The sequence below is a fragment of the Neovison vison genome, chromosome X, assembly GCF_020171115.1.
Source record: "Neovison vison isolate M4711 chromosome X, ASM_NN_V1, whole genome shotgun sequence".
NCBI lineage: Eukaryota > Metazoa > Chordata > Mammalia > Carnivora > Mustelidae > Neogale > Neogale vison.
Window position 1 is genome coordinate 87206011 of NC_058105.1, and position 5343 is coordinate 87211353.

The 5343-nt window shown below is 39.8% G+C and overlaps 1 pseudogene; it reads right to left on the bottom strand.

Annotated features, from left to right (window-relative positions):
- Positions 1 to 241: 241 nt before the first annotated feature.
- Positions 242 to 978, bottom strand: LOC122896646 (annotated as a pseudogene).
- Positions 979 to 5343: the final 4365 nt, after the last annotated feature.

Here is a 5343-nt window from a genome sequence, read left to right on the forward strand (position 1 = left end):
GACCCTGTACAAACTGAATAAGGTTTTTGTTGTTGTTGTTGTTGTTTTTTATTACCCACAGGATAATTGAGGTTGCAGGGCAAGCCACCACCCTGAAAAACAGATTTAACAACCACGATTTGCTTACTTGGAGCACATGCCTCTAGAGCCATAAACCATAGTCAACTTGCTTAATTACTTAAAGCTGAGCGTGTACTGCTCGGACCGTAAGGGGGCCTTCACGAGTTTGTGGGCTTTACCTCTAGGAAAATGTTCCCTTGTCCAGGCAGTGCGGGGCGACGCCATACACGCCGGGGTCAGAGACAGAGGCGTGGAAACTCTGCACCCCGCACCTGCTGCAGAAGCTGTGCAGCGCCGGGTGCGCGTGGGATCAATAGGTGACGATGCTCTCTCGGCGCCCAGCAGGAGAGTGAAGCGCGAGGCCGGGACCAGGAAGTGTCGGCGCTGCTTCTTCCTGCACAGCCTGCAGCTGCAATCCACCACGCGCAGGTCTGCTGGGGCCCAGACGGCAAAGCGGACCGCGCCGCAGTGGCAGCCTCCGGTGTGATACACCAGGCCTGGGTACTCGAAGGTGTCCAGCAGGAACTTGGCGGCGCCCTCGCAGCTGAGGCCCCGCCGCTTCCTGAAAGTCTCCCAGTGCTCCCGCTGCGCGCCCAGGTCCATATCATTGAGGGACTGCGAGGACGCTAGAGCCATGTACAAGACAGTGTTCTTTGTAGCCAGCTTCACTGGACTCCTGGCTTGCTTTCTGCAGTGTTGTTTGCCGCCACCAGGCTCCTGACCCTGGCTTGGACTAATACGCAGAGTGGAGGGGGGGCGCGCACAGCGCCAGACCCGCGGCTGAGCTGGTGAGAGGTAGTAAGGGTGAGGGTGGAGGTGGATGGCGGGGAGAACCGGGAGCAGGGATCTCTGGGCCACTCCGTTTTGAGGTTGGGCGGCCGTCCTTTTCCTTATCCTGTCTGTGGCATCCTCAGCCATGTGTGTAAATCTGGCTAACTTGTCACCCTGCTGTGCTGGGTGGAGAGTGGGAATGTAATACAAGGGAGTGCTCGGGTTCTAAGAACTTTTGGGGCTGCCCCTTTATCTGCACTATCCCGGTTGACCACTTGTTGAAAATGAGGCCAAAAGACCCTTCCCCGATCCTAAAAGAACTTTACTGGGGTAACTAACGTCTTGGCAAGGTAGCACCTTCGTCTAAGATTTTTTTTTTTTTTACAACGTCCATAGACGCTTGGAGATTGCCTATATCCTTGCTCATTTTTTGTTGTTCTTGTTGTTGTTGTTGTTGTTTTAATCTTGCTCATTTTGTTAAACGTACCTGCCCTGGGACCATGGACATGATTCCGCAGTTCTCTGGGTCCCACTAATCTTCTATGAGAAAAGGGTAAGAATACACTCTCAAGTGTGGGGGGGAGCGAATTCAAGAACATATCTGAAGTTTTTAACAAAGCAGAAAAGAATTGGATTTGTTATATCTATATTATTTCTAAATTCATTTTCCAGTAATTTCCTAAGTTTTAAAAATTGTCACTAGATTTATTTTTAGTTTTCTTCTATGCTAAGTTTCAGGAAGCATTCTGGATGATGGAGGGGGAAAAGCCAGCATAACTTGATCCTTCTCCTTAAGCATCTCAAGTTCTAATGTCATAGGCAAACAGACAAATTACATGAAAGGGTTTACAATGAAGAATTAGCTGTCTTTTAGGGATATCATGAGAATGTAGAGGAAAGACATAAAGGAAGAAGCTGCATACTAGGATGGACTGGGGATGAATGGCCAAAGAAGAGACAGGATACCCAAGAAAGCCATCTCCTAGTACGTGTGAAGGAGCTCATCTGTATTTGACAATTTCACTTATCCTTGGGTTCACATTCTTGATTCTTTCAGTGTAATCCTGAACAACATCTATGCCTTTCACCTAGAAAATAAATAGCAAGTGCAGGGGGCTCTAGGAAAACAGATGAGGACCAACTGAAAGTATTACTAAGCTTATTTTTCAAATGAGGGAATTGATACACAAAGATGGTCAGAATTTCCCATGGCCCCACCAGAAGTTAATAATAGAGCTGATATGAACTAGATAGCCTGATCCCATTATGGAAGTTCCTTGAAAAATTAAAGATAGGAGTACTATATGATCAGCAATCCCCCTTCTAGATTTCACATATAAATAAGAAAATGGAATATTTGTCTTTCTGTGTTTGACCTATTTCACTTAGCATAATGTCCTCCAGGTTCATCTATGTTGTCCCAAGTGCAGGATTTCCTTCTTTTTAAAGACTGAATAATATTCCATTTTATGCATGTATCCACATATTTTTTTGTCCATCATCTCTTGATGGATACTTAGGTTGCTTCCATACCCTGACTACTGTGAATATTGCTATAATAAAGATGGGATTGAGATAGTGATTTTATTTCTTTCAGATTTATACTCAGAAGGGGGATTGATGGACCATATAGTAGTCCTATTTTTAATTTTTCAAGGAACCTCCATACTGTGTTCCTTAATGGCTGAGTCAATTTACATTCCCACCAGCCATGCGCAAGGTTATTTCCATCTCCTCACCAATACTTATCTTTTTTGAGTTTTTGATAATAACCTTTCTGACAGGTGTGAAGTGATAATCTCACTGTGGTTTTCATCTGCATTTCCCTGAAGATTACTGATATTAGTATCTTTTCATTTATCTATGTCTATTTGTATGTCTTCTTTGAAAAAATGTATATTCAGGTCCTTTGCTCATTTTTAAATGGTTATGTTTTTTGGCTATTGAGTTATATGAATTCATTATATATTTTGGATATTAACCCCTTATCAGATATGATTAGCAAATATTTTCTCCCGTTCCATAATTTGCCTTTTTATTTTTTAATTTTTTCCTTTGTTATTCAGAAACATTTTACTTTGATGCAGTCCAACTTGTTTATTTTTGCTTTTGTTGCTTATGCTTTTGTTGTCAAATCAAAAAAATAAGTCATTGTCAAGACCAATATCAAGGAGTTTACCCTCTATGTTTTCTGCTAGGAGTTTTATGATTTCAGAGTTTTTATTTAAATTTTGAAAACATTTTGACTTTACTTTTGTATATGATGTAAGGGTCTAATTTCATTCCTTTGTATGTGGATATCGAGTTTTTTCAGCACCATTTATTGAAAATACCATCCTTTCCCTGTTAAGTATTCTTGGCTCCCTTGTCAAATATTAGTTGACCATATATGTATGTATTTACTTTGGGACTTTTTATTCTGTTTCATTAGTCTATGTATCCGTTTTTATGCTAGTACCATATAGTTTTGATAACTGTAGCTTTGTGATAAATTTTAAGTCAATAAGTGTGAGGCATCCAGCTTTGTTATTCTTGCTCAACATTGCTTTAGCTACTTGGGAACTTTTGTGGTTCTATAAAAATTTGGGGATATTTTTTCTATTTCTGTGAAACATGCCATTGGAATTTTATTTTATTTTATTTTTTAAGATTTTATTTATTTGACAGACAGAGACACAGAGAGAGGGGGGACACAAGCAGGGGGACTAGGAGAGGGAAAGCAGGCTTCCCGTGGAGCAGGGAGCAGCCTGATGCTGGCTGGATGCTGGGATCATGACCTGAGCCTAAGGCAGACACTTAATGCTTAATGACTGAGCCACCCAGGCGCCCCACCATTGGAATTTTGAAAGGGAATATACTAAATCTGTGGATTGCTTTGGGTAAAATGGACATTGTAACAACATTAATTTTTCTAATCCATGAACACCAAATATATTTCCATTTATTTGTGTCCTCCTCAATTTGTTTCATTAGTTTTATAGTTTTCAGAGTACAGATCTTTAACTTACTGGTTAAATTTACTCCTAAGTATTTTATTCTTTTTGATACTATTGTAAATGGGGTTGTGTTCTTAAGGTATAAGAACCTTATACCTTAAGTTTATTTAGTAGTTTATTTTAAGTATATAGAAACAAGGGGAATTTTGTATGTTGATTTTGTACCCTGCAGCTTTTCTGAGTTCATTTATTTAGTTTTGACAGGTTTTTGTAGAATCTTTCAGAATTTCCCTCTATAAGATGCCATCTGCAAATAGCTACAATTTTGCTTCTTCTTTTAGGATTTGGTTGTTTTTCCTCCCTGTCTTGCCTAACTGCTCTGGCTAGAATTTCTAGAACTATGTTGAATAGAAGTGGTGAAAGTAGGCACCCTTGTCTTATTCCTGATGTTAGAGGAAAAGATTTCAGCTTTTTCCTGTGTATGATGTTCTGTGTCACATATGCTTTTGTTTTGTTGAAGTACATTCCTTCTATATCTAATTTGTTGAGAGCTTTTATCATGAAAGAATGTTGAATTTTGTCATATGCTTTTACTGCATCTATTGAGATTATGTGATCTTTATCCTTCATCTGGGTAATGTGGTGTATCACATTTATTGATTTGCATAGGTAGAAGCATCCTTGTATCCTAGGAATAAGACTAAATTAATCTTGTTGTACAATCCTTTTAATGTGCTGTTGAATTTTGTTTTCTAGTATTTTATTGAAGAGTTTTGCATCTATATTAGTCAGTGATACTGTCCTTTAATTTTCTTTTCTTGTAGTGTCCTTGTCTTTGTTATTAGGATAACAAATCCTTTACAAATGAGTTTGGGAATCTCCTTGTCTCTTCAATTTTTTGGAAGAGTTTAAGAAGGATTGGTATTCTTTCCTTTTTTTTTTTCAAGATTTATTTATTTCTTTAACAGAGACTGAGAGCACAATCTGGCAGAGCAGCAGGCAGAAGGAAAGGGAGTAGCAGAATCCCACAGGAGCCAGATGTGGGACTAGATCCCAGGACCCTGGGATCATGACTTGAGCTGAAGGCAGCTGCTTAGCCAGCTGAGTCACGCAGGCACCCAGGATTGGTATTCTTTCTTAAATGTTTGGTAGAAATTACTAATAAAGCCAAAATTGTAAATTAAAACTACAGTGAGATACTGCTACACACCTCTTAGAAAATCCCAAACACTGACAATACCCAGTGCAGAAAAGGATGTGGAGAACCAGGAACTGTCATTCATTGCTGTTGAGTATTAGAAATTTTATGACCACTTTGAAAGACAGTCTTGCAGTTTTCAAAGCTATTGATTTTTTTTTTATCCACATCCTTGTTTCTGTTGACATTAAACTAAAACTTACTTGAGGTATCTCATGGAGATTAACAGAGATATGGTGTGCAGAATGCCTGGTAGACATTTAGAATAACCATCAATGGGACATATAATTATTTACTGGATACTGTTAGAAAAGAGTAGACCTGGAGCACCTGGGTGGTTCAGTCAGTTAAGCGTCCAACTCTTGATCCTGGCTCAGG